A 12,435-nucleotide genomic window follows, 5' to 3' on the forward strand; every position below is an offset into this window, starting at 1 on the left:
TTTCACGAGCACCACCGCCATTGTTGCGCCTTTATGCCGGAAAATTCTCACTACCGTTTGTGAATCCTTTCTTCGCCACCCTCCCAAAGCTCCCTTTTTCCCCGCTCTTTTCTCAGATATCGGCCGCGCACTTGCTTTACGACCTTGTAATTACGGGATAGTGAGCCGAAATGGACGCGTGCTTCGAATATTTGTACAACGGAACAGCAGGAGGGAAAGAAGGCGGCCGTAAATCTCGAGTTTTCTGCTCGTTGGAGGGTACCGATAAAAGTGGATACAACGTGGGATCATGAACGCTCCCGAATCGCACGTTTCTTGATTTATTTCGGTTGAAATGGTCTGCGGTTTGTTATAGGTGTTTCGATATTAGACGACGCGTTTCTAAACTCATTTTTAGACAGTCACGACTTTAATAAACGATTCTCTGTCGAGATTTTCATTTTTATAACGTACATTTTACGTGATAACTTCGAAATACCGTGAGGATAATTTCATCGTTTACCGCAGACACTACTTCACTACTGATAAGTTCTACCCGGCATTAACTTGAAATGCACTTGAAAACACAATAATCCTCGCTGAGAGCGTAACTTTATGATCAAGTAGGAGCACTTATACGTCGTTTGAAAGCTAGTTGGCAAATAAAATAATTAATAAAATAATCTCACGATTATTGGTTCGAACATTTATCGGCCGACTGTAAGAAAATAGGCTGTGTTTCGAAACAACAAATTCAAGGCGAGCTTACTGCAGATTAAACCCATAACTTTCGACGTGTCTCGAGCAGCTGGTTCTTTCCAACGAAATATATCGTAGTCTCTCCTATTCCCTCCACTCGTCTATGGCGGTGGTTTAAAACAAAACTCTCGAAATTTCAATAAATTCCGCTTGCCCCTTTGGCCGATCGTTTCATCGACCCGTGAAAAGCTACCAACGTGCATGAAGCACGTTACACTTTACTTATACCATACATTACGGTAACGGCCGATAAAAATGAAACTGTTCCGGCAGATATGCCACTCGAATGTGTAACTTCAATTACTACTGAGTATGCAATATATGGAATATTATATTTTATGCCGCAGATCGTATCTTCGAAAAATCATGCAATACGTTGTATACACTGCTCTGACGAGATATCAGAAGTATTTTACGCGGAAAATTGTGCCTTCGAAAACAAATATACGTATTATGAAATCGAATAAAATAACGATCGAAAGGCGTGACAGACACGTAGATAAGAAGATAACTCATTTTGTCGTACCAAGTCGATGGTATTATCACGATTACATTTTAACTTTTTTCGTGAAATAATAATTATAAAGAATTTTGATAATATATCGTTTTGATAATTTCATCTCGATAATATCACTAAAGTTTAAATAACCACGCTAATGCTATCGAACGGAGACCTACATTTTCATAATTGCTTGCATATTTAAATCCTACATTCTACACAGAAATGTTTACAAAGCACGTGAATCTCTTCGGCGAATAATCGATCCTTCTAACGAGTGTATGGACGCGAAGAAAATCTGCCCTTGTCCGAGCAACCCTTGCGTATTATCGATCGAATTCGAAGGAGGAAAGTACGAAGGAGGAACGAATTCAAGAAACGTGATACCCGCGATCAATGCAAATTCCCTGGAAATGAGAATCGAGCGATGGAAGAGAAACGGGGACAAGCAGGATGACAAGGGACCGGCTTCGCCATAAGAAGGTTCGGGCGAGGTCCGAATGGAAAACTACCCTCGTACTCGGTACAACTGGGATTGTCGTAGGAGGATGAGCTTTCTCATAACGAAGTTTCTTCCCTACCTTGCCACGCGATGCACGTGCGATCCCCCGAGCATCTCTTTCTCCTTTCCTTCCCTTTTCCTTTCTTCTCTTCGTCTCCCTCTTTTCTCCGGATCTTTAAGGCTGCGCAGCCGTTGGTTAATGGATTTAACGGTTCAGTCGGAAGCTGGACGAATCTTTGTTCGCCCCGAGACTCTCAGGAATCAGGGAAAGCGAAGCATGTCTCTGATACACAAGGTGATTCCGCGAACAAGAAGTGTAACGAACAAAGGGGTGAGGAATTAGGTCGCTGCTGTCGGATGTATTCCGTACGTGAAGCTTTTTAGTAGAGGAAAATGACCGAGTACGATCGATTTCAGTTAACTACAAAGAACATTGAATTATATCGAATTACGTATTTCATTTATGTATATCAGAGTTTGTATCGTCGCTATTCCGGTTTCTCCGGATCGACATTGTCGTCGTTCGCATTTTATTAATGTAAAAATTTTATAGTCCACTACGCGCCTTGAATTCTTAACGAAATTTATGATTTAACGATGCTTGAACGATTTATAGTAAACAAACGACCAAGTTATTCTATTATCAAAGATAACTTCATGAAATATGAAGGATATTTATAAAACTGAGGAACAGAAGCCTACATGAAGATTCATCGGATAAAAAAAAAGCGCGATATATTTTTAGAACGACTCTCCTCTCGAAATCTCCTAGCACGCAACCCTTTATTCCGCAACTACGAGTAATTTTTTTTACGAAGAGTCGTTCGCTATCCCGGTCGACGGGACCACCCCGTAAGAAGGATTTATGGGGCCAAATGGACGGGGGAATGAAAGGCAAAGGCTCGTACGCCGTTGAAGCGAGTTAATTAAGACTCGCCCACCCCCTCTTGCCTGGCCACGGAACTTGCTAACTACGTTTCACCCCTCGAAGCTGTTTTTTAAAGGGCGGCTCGAGCGTTTGTCGCGGTTTAGCCGGTGTACTGCCACGAAGAATTATCTCCGATCGTCCGGCAAGGTTTTCTAGAAAATACAGCCTGAATACCGTAGACCGAGGCTTTTACACTGGTGTAAGAACAAACAGGATGAACACACGCGCCTCTTTTTGTCCTTCCAGTCGATAGGATTAATTTCGGGTTTTCCGGATTGCCCGCTGTGGTCGGTGCACAGACTCGAGATTAAATAGCGGATTTTCCGGACAAACCACGTGGTTTGGTTGGAAGGTAGAAGGTCAGACGAGTAACTTTTCGAAGATTTGAAGATTTCACTTTCGGACACGTCGCGACGCGTGTCAATTTTAAAAAAATGGAACAACATCTCAGAGGCGAATAGATAAGAAATGGTTGTTAGATAACTCATTTGAAATCGAGAGTTTAGTCATAGGAAATAAGATATGCAAATATGTACTCTGATGGACGGGACACTAAGTCAAACTGTGACACGAAAAATCACTTGTCATCGGACCTTTGCATTGGTAATAGCTACTTTGAATAGCAAATCGTAAGAGGAACAGCTAATAACTCACGCATTCATAAAATAAATATTTTACTTCGTAATCTAAACGTAACTCTAAGAATAGATAATCCTTAGAATAATGTAATTTAATAACTAACCGTAAGAGCTTTTAATTATTATCAAATAAAAAATTCGATTCGAGAGAAACTTCGGCCAACTCATCAGCCAATGTCCGTTTCCCTTAAACGAGCAAATTACGATATCCATGGCATTCCAACGATGAACCGAGCCCCGGGGAAATTCCAATATCCCATGTGGCAGTCAAAGTGCCAGTTCAAAAACTGGAAATGATCAGCATAGCGAAAAAGGGTAAATGGAAAGAGAAAGCGCGTGTACACGATGGTTTCCCATTGTTTCCTTTCCCCCTTCATTTTCTTCGATACGTAACGGTGACGATATAATACTAACAAAATTCAAAGGATTCTAAGTTAATATAATATCTGTTAAGGTAATAATACTCGAGAACTTCAGCCAGCAATTCTCCATTGTGATTCACCCGGTTTAAGAGAATACCGCGTCTATCCTTTAAAGGGATCCCGTCTTTTGTCGTCCAAATGTTCCACCGCTCGCTATTGTCAATTTAATCCCGCTTCCTCTCCTCTAATTCGGATTATTATTTAGTTACACGCGTAAATGGTTCATTGAGAGCCCGAAACGAGATAGGTATGACTGTGCCCTGCGAAGAAATAGCTCAATTGTGTTTATTTAATGGCACGATATAATTTGCTTTGCTGTTTCCAAGACGAAACTTCCGAATGAAAGATGACTGTGTAATTAAATTGTTCAACAATCTGTACAACTGAGATCGGTATTTATTGGATGTTATTGGTAGAAGAAATCGATCGAAAAATTTTAGAAAATTAGAAAATAATATGTAGCGTGTGTTCTTCGGGCAGATGGTGCAGCTGCAGGATGATTCTACGTGTAAAAGTAAGAAAGAAGGAATAATATTTTTTGTTTCACGCCTCGTTTTCGAAACGTAGAGAAATATACCTAACCTAACCTGAACGTAGGAGAAATAAACCGCGCGACTGCAGACAAAATTGAAACATTGCAGAAGTACGATGTTACTTCTTTCCCTCGATGTATCTTTACACGTGGAATCGCCACCTGCCCGATCGTATCGGCCGTATGGCCACGTTCCACGATTTCGAAATTTACTGTTTAATTTAAAGGAAAGTAATCAAAGCAGATCGATACTTTCATTAAAAGCCGAAGGAGTACGTTGAAGAATGACAATAAATTACAATCCTCGTAAACATGTTAATACACAATTATCGAAAAAGGGTTTCGTTCCACGCAAGGGCTTGTGAAAAGAATACCAGGGACAATCGTCAAACGAAGAGGCGACTGAACGAGCGTTAGTGCGACCGACCACGCGAGGGACATTGGCACGAACAAAAAAGAGAGGAAGAAAATTGAACGATCCGCGTCTTTCACGAGGCTCCTTTTTAATTCCACCCTTTCGGTCTGGCGGGGATCACAATCGCGTCAGTAATTAGCCACGTCACATTTAAGGGATGGTTAGAGGGGTTGAAAGACCTTCGTGAAGCCGCAACCCCTCGGTCGGTGAACACGCGAAATGAAAATCAGGAACGTTCAATCGAGGGTGCATCTCATTCTATGATCTACGTTTCTCCTGCTAATGTCCCTCACCTTGATGCACGAAGCTTCCTTTGTCATTCGATGGGAGGGTGTGTATTTTTCTTTCATTTCAAAAGGAAAGGAATTCGTACGTGTTACTGATAACTCGATATCACGAGCTCTGCGAATGTCTCGATTTTATCCAACGGAGAACATTTGAACGATAGCGTTCGTGGAAAGGCGACCGATTGAATATTAAAGGTTGAAGTATAAAGGAACATCGCGAACTACGAGGATTTTGATAAATTTAGAGGTCGAAACTGTGTCCTTTGGAATATATCGCGAAGCAGCGAGAGTAGCGAGAAATTACTTTTTAATTGTGTTTGGTCGAACAGACCATCCAGTCGTGTGAAAAATTTTAAAATTTCACACCAAAGTTCATAAATCATCAAAGAGAAACGATCACAAGGAAGAGCAATAAAGCTTAGACGGAAATGAAATTCGTCAAAGGAAAAGAGCATATCTACCGAACGAAAAAGGACACTGGCGTAACAATGGCGTTTCGTAAAGCGGAAGCAGCGAGTCCGGAAGCAACGAACCCAATTTGCCAGCACGCGACAAATATTCAAACCGACGAGCAGGCAGCGGCAAAAAGAAGCCGGAGATCGAGTGGCGGGGAACTTGTTGCGCGACAACGTAATCACACGGATCATTGCATCGACCCAGAAACCGGAAGCGACCGCGACGTTGACGCAATAAGTCGATGCTCGGGGAACGCGGCGAATCCTCGCCGACGGAATGGATTCGCAGTCGTGTCGCGGGCAAAATCGCGCATGTTGGAAAATCGCCATTAAAATGCTAATTTTATGGCTGGGTTTATTCGAAAGAAATTGGCTGCGAAAGCTACGAAAACCGTCGACCCAGCCTGCGGAAAGAATTTCTCGTGGAAGGTAAAAGCAAAGGGACGACTCTGATCTTCCAGCTTCTTTTATTCTCCTATGATTCATGGCTGTATTATGATAGCAAACGGCTGGCAGAGGATAAAGCAGCGAAAACGCGAGTTACGCAGCCCTCCGGCTTCCTCGAGATGTAAAGTCAAGATGGTGTCTCGTTTGTCGAGACTTATGCATCGAACGAGCAACTCTCCTGGCCTAAATCTTCCCGAACAAACTTTCTATTGCTATCAAAGTTAGAACCGTACAAATTTTTTACTTTTATTTCATCACCCACATCGAACTAGGTCGTTCACGTTTATCCGAAGAATTTTTAATTACACCCACTTGTCGATGTCTCTGTTACGTTATATAACCATTCGCTTGGTCAAACGTTCGAACCTTTATCCCACAAAAAAAAAAAAAAAGGTGAGGCGAGAATACAGAAAATAGAAAACGATCCTGAATGAAACCAGTGAGGCTGAATCGAACTAATATTTTTTTAAAAAGTCTACGGTATAACACATTCGGATCTATCGAAACAGCATCACAGGTGCAATGAGAAATCTATCCGAACGTAGAATAATAAAATCGAAAAAAATTACAAACGACATTTCCAACGCAAAATCTATCGTTATTATAATAATTATTATTATACGTTACATCACATACATATACGTGACATCTATCTCGATAAGCACGAAAGAGCCAATAAGCGGACACTGTACTCTCATGAAATTACACCGGCGATGTCGTAGTTATCGATCACGAGAATAGCCGGAACCAGAACCTGCAGATAGAAGCTATTTCTTTTGGGTGGAGCCGAACCTAAGAGCAGATTCGTATGAGACCGCGATAATCCTCGGATTTACGCGTGTGCGTAAGGGGAGACACAGTACAGAGACTGTAGCCACCCACGGCACACGCGAAACTTTGCTTTTATCTTCACCGTGAACTTTCTAACACGGCATGAGAGACGTCGAGAAGGTACAGAGGGGAGCACACGGCGAGAGGAACGATAAATTTTGTCGAAAGAAGCCAGGCACGGACCAACGAACGTAAAACGCGGAGATCATCTTATTTCCACGAAACAACCTCGCAGGATCGGAGATTCTGCCTGTATTAGGTATCTACTTCTTCTTTTTTTCCTTGCTGCTCCTCTTCGTTTTTCCCCGTCGCAGGAAATATCGCGTTGTAAGGGACACGAGTAACTGGGAAAATTCGCGTGTAACGATAGCATCGTGGCGTCGTAGCTATTTTTCTCGCGAGCGGATAAATTAAAAACCACCGCGGGAGCACAACGAGCGTCGAGAGAGCATTAAGATTTTTTAGTAATAATATAAAAATACCTCGTAACTATTTTTCCCCCGCCGGTGGATACATCAAACACCACTGTGCAACCTATGAAACATCGAGAGAACAGTGAGATTTTCAGCAACGATATAAAGTTTCTTGAAACAGTTGTGCCGTTTCATTGACTGCTTTGTCGAGATTAAGAAATATTCTTTGCACGATTTGGTTCTTACTAATCTAAGCGAGCACTTCTTCCGAGTCTTCTAACTCCTTGGAACATATTTTCTCGTCCCTCGAGTCTGCACAACCCCTGTACCTCTTTCACTTAATTACGTTTCCGACTTTTTCAACAAGCTTTTCAATCTTGCTAGAAGAACGTCATCGAGTTACTATTAATACGGTTTTCATTCGTCATACTGTGATGTGATATAACGAAATAGATTCGGTTGTAAAACTTCCTAAGACAACACCGTACGAAATCGAATAAACGCTTTAATAACACCGTTTAAACGATCTCCTAATAGAACGAAATCGATAATCCAGCATGTTAAATCGCATCGAAATTTGTTTCGCGTTTTCGACTTGAACCAACTGTTGGTTATAGGGATGCGCTGGTTGCGCGACTCGATAATGAAAGACGACAACAGCTGTGGAAAGAGGATGGGAATACAGAGCAAAGTTTCGCGAAAAGCACGGTCCCAAGGAACAAAAGGTGAAGCAGCACGGTATATCGCGGCGCTGTTCTGTGTCGTCGTAAACGCTTCGTTCCCGGAGAAAATGAAGCAATATGACGGCGGTGGAAAGGGAGATCTCGTATTACTGGATTGCCTCATCGCGAATTTGTTACGGGTGAGTTGATTGTTGGTTAAAGTTAATTAGCTTCTGGAGACATCGGATCTTTATGAATGTTCCCTGCTGCTCGCTGCTCCGCGACAATAAGCCCGTGCTTCGTGGCGAATCCCTTCCTGCCTTCTCTATGTAAAACCGAAACGGTATTACTACCCGTGTTTAAACCTTCTGGTTCACGATAGGAGAAACAAAAACGAACCCGTGCGCCATGTATATTTACTTACATTCAAGCATTAATAAATATTGTTTCCTGTTTCTTGTTCGAATTAGGTTGTTTCGCAAATTTCGCTTGGAATGGAAATTGTCAGGAGAAACAAAATCAGAATTGTAACGAATCACGAAATGTTTTAACTAGGTCTTTCTCGATTAGGAGCTGCTTCGGAAAATTGATTAGCGCTTGATATATTTTATGATACGTTGCTAAAATTTATGTTTTTCTATTTATTTATTTGCTTGTTCGTTATGAGAAAAAGAATTACCAATAGAGCATATATTGTACAAAGAGGAATATATTCCGTGTTGAATGTGTGTAATTAATTTCGTGATTAATAATCTTCTCTCTTTTTTTATACATGTGTAAGCGAATAAGGAACGTGAATAATTTATAAATAACGATAATAATTTATAATTTATAAATAACGATATTTGATTCCAAACGAATTCGAGAAGAACTGATCGAAATGAGATAAAAAAAGATTCGAATAACTAGCATCTACCTCTGTGTCAAAACGAACAAATACGATACCTATGTAGTGCCTATTCTCGAGAGTACCTGTCTAATTTAACGCAGCCACGAGCTTTCTCGTCTGGGGACAAGCAATCTACTAAATTAGACTAGCCGTCTGTGGATTGTCGAAACTCGATGCCATTTTTAGCTTTCGTGACACAGGTTAGGCAACCATTTGCACCGAGGTACCTTCGTAATCACACGACTTTCGAACTTTCTCTGTCATTTACAATATCATTTTGCTCCTTCATCTTCTATTAGGTAATAACTCGTGATTGAAGACATAGACGACACTTTTGTCGTTAAATATAATTGCAGTAAACGGACAATTATTATTGAATTTGCAAAAAAAAAAAAAAAATTTTTAATCACGAGCAAACAGAATCTTAAAAGACGAATCCAAAATAGCGGACAAATCCCAAAATGTTCCTCTCACTCAAAAATCGTCGACTACGTTACCTAGTGTCGTTAAATCGAATTCACGTGGCGCTTAACCACGATTTGCCCATAAATTAACGTCATTGATTTCGGCTGTTCCGATCTAGGCGGTAGTAATCAACTGCATGGAAATAATTTTGCTGTGTAATTCGGATAAGTCCGCAATTTACGCAATCTGCGTGTTACGCTGGCGCGTGCATACATCGTTATGGCTAATTACGGTGGGTGCGATACCTTGTAGTCACCATGCACGTGGTTTGCAAATATTCATAGCGTTACTTCGAGCTTTACGCTTCTATTTACCGCGTTTATTAATTTCCAAGCGATTTCGATCGAAAATTGAAGATATAATCGTGGAAGAAAAAAAAAGAGGCCGCATCTGTGCACGCAAATTGAACGTTTCCGATTATTTCGATGGTCCGTGGTATCACATTGCGATATTCATTTCCAGCTGATGTTTAAACGCGGTCAGATTTATTTTCGGGCGTATTTATAATTACACACGTAGTGGGAGAAAATGAAATTCGATACTTTTTCATTGTCTTGGTAATTATTGTTGCGTAACTTTGTAAACGGATTTGTTCGTCCGGTGATAAATGAAACGGATTAACCTTTGAAGAATATCAATGTTGCTCAATGTTGTTTGATTAATAGCGTTTTCTTTGTTTTCCGGCAAATTCAAACTCTGTATTTTACGTTATTAATGATAAATTATTGAATCAAACAGAGGATTTAACGCGTTTTCCTACTGCTAAAATATATTCCTTTCTCGAAATCAATATTTCAAGCAATAATCCTTGATTTAACGCTCTACTTACTCTGTGTTCTATAATTGTTCAAATTTCCTCGTAAAATCCCTATAAAGTACTCGGAACTCATTTTCCAATGCCACATCCCCTGAACTAGTTCATTAAATCTCCACATTCAAGCTCCTAACTTCTAAAGATTCGTCCGACATCCACTAACTCGCGACTCGATGACTAGATCTCTTAGTTACCCGATCAAACTGTCGACTCCTAACGACGCGATACGTAATTTTTCCAACAAAAAAAATTCCATCAACCGACAATCTCGTCGATTAAACTGCCAAGCCTGCTAAGCCTGCCGAATTTTCATCCAAAGCCCTAATTTCTCACCACACAATACCCAATTTTCCCAACAACTAAATCCCATCAAGCCACAATCTCATCGGCCGGATCAGACCTTCCACCAGCTTCCGAATCTTCGAACGAATCTCGACAGCACGAAGTGGTAGCTTTCGGGTATCTAGAATCGAAACGAACTCGTCCAGGTTGAAACGGCGTGAAACGAGTTCGCGAGGCGATGGTAACGCGACTCGATATCGACAAATCTTTTATTAATGCCTCGCAGAGAATCACGCGGGACAAATCGATGCAGGAATATCGCGAACCTGTTCGCGGATTCTGGCCGATCGCCAGAGAGACGATCACGCTCCACTGGCTTTGCAACTGCACAGTCTCCCTTTAATGGACTCTTCCTCTAATCCCGACCGTGATCCACGAAAAAGGAAGGAACAAGAAAGAAGAGCAAGAAGAGGGCGAACAGGAGAAGAACCGGCCGATTGAGTGTCCAGGTAAAGATACGTGACCAGTTTTCGAGAGCGGATCAGTTCCAGCGTCGTGGATCGCGGTAATTGCGAGGGACCTTTGCCTCCGTTCTGCTCCTGCTTCGCTTTTCTCTCTTCCTCGTTCGTATTCCCTTTATAATACGCCCGAACCTCTTGGGAAACCTCCCACATAAACGAGCAATTCCTTCTTTTTTTTGCTTCTTTGATATTTTGGAAGTGAAGAGAAGGATCTCGATGTACTATGCTTTCTTCCGTACGTTTCTTTTTATTCCTTTCTCTTGGACTTTGCTTATTAATATGTATATTTCTTTCATATAGGTTTTAATGCTTGAACATTTGAAAGAAACATAAAACACATGCTTCAACGGAGATTCAATTTTTCTACTTCCTCCAATTTCTCTATTCTACAGTTTCAAAGAAATACGATAAAAAAAAGAACGAGTGACACCATATAAGGACATCGATTTTCTATCGTAATTAATTCGCTCCAAGGAGCACGGCAAACAAATAAGAATTCGTTGAAGGAAACTACGAGTTCAGGATGAGAAAAATATTTGACTTGGAGGTAGCAAGGGAAAGAATTCTCTTTCTTTATTCGCGAGCAGAGTAGAAGCAAATGTCCACGGTAGCACGGTAGAAACGGGTAGGAAGAACCGTATACGGAAAAAGACGAAGAAACGAGGTGTACTGGGATCTTTCGGTCGCGACGAAAGAACGAGAAGAAAACGTTTTCTTCTGTATAGAAACGTGTAAACGTTGACCTTTCGATGGCACACTTTCCCAATGGTGACGGAGGTCTCTCGTGCAGACCTCTGGTATCCTCTTCACCACGTGGCACACATAGTTCAAGATTCGACCTATCGTGCCTCGCGATATTTTACGACGAAACATCTAGGAAGAAAGTCTGCCGGAATGCCGACAGTACCAGGACCGCTTCTGGTTGCGCAATTACTTTTACGTCTGTGTCAAGAGTAACATCGTAGAAATTCGAATAAGCATTCGGCTAGGAGCTTCCCTTCGAAATGACAGTCACTTTGTACAGTTAGGTTTTCTCAGTGGATGCTTGAAAAAGTATTTGAATAATCAAATAGAGAATCATAGCGACGTACTAAATTACGAGTTATTAAAATTTATGCAGTTGCTGTTTAGATATCGCTTATTAACATCTATAATTGCAGTTTGGATATTGGGTAATATAATTTTAAAATAATCGAGCGACAGATGGAAAGGGATCATTTATTGAAGATTCGAGTATGTAAAAATATACATAGCGCACGTAACATACAAAAATATAGAAAATATGCAAAGTATTCGTTATATTTTCTCCTGGCAACTGAAACAAATGCTCGGTTAGGCTTCGTTCAATTACATTAAAATACGAATTTGCCCCAATATCCGTAGTTTATTGATCACAGAGTCTTGGAAGAATATCGATACAGCGTAGCGACTCTCTTAATTACAAATATTTCGATTACACAAACTTCTTTCATTAGTCGACTCGATAAACTTAAGAAGAATACCTACGGTCGAACGAAGGCTTCCTCCCTCGTCATTTTAAAGTTCGGGGTAGTTAAAGCATCTTCTTCTCCAGTTGTAATTGCAACATTGGATCGGAAGAATCTTGACAAGATCGTCGAAGGATTCGAATCTTGTTAATTAGAAAAATTTTGGCCAAACCGGATACCGTCGAGCGACTCGATTCAGCGACCTTAA

At 41.0% G+C, this 12,435-nt stretch overlaps 1 protein-coding gene across 5 annotated transcripts in view; it reads right to left on the reverse strand.

Annotated features, from left to right (window-relative positions):
* The window catches only part of LOC100748507 (putative polypeptide N-acetylgalactosaminyltransferase 9), a 299,103-nt gene that overhangs the window by 174,605 nt on the left and 112,063 nt on the right, over positions 1-12,435 (reverse strand). The window lies entirely within an intron of this gene.

Source organism: Bombus impatiens, unplaced genomic scaffold, assembly GCF_000188095.3.
Source record: "Bombus impatiens unplaced genomic scaffold, BIMP_2.2 scf_2222, whole genome shotgun sequence".
NCBI classification, from domain to species: domain Eukaryota; kingdom Metazoa; phylum Arthropoda; class Insecta; order Hymenoptera; family Apidae; genus Bombus; species Bombus impatiens.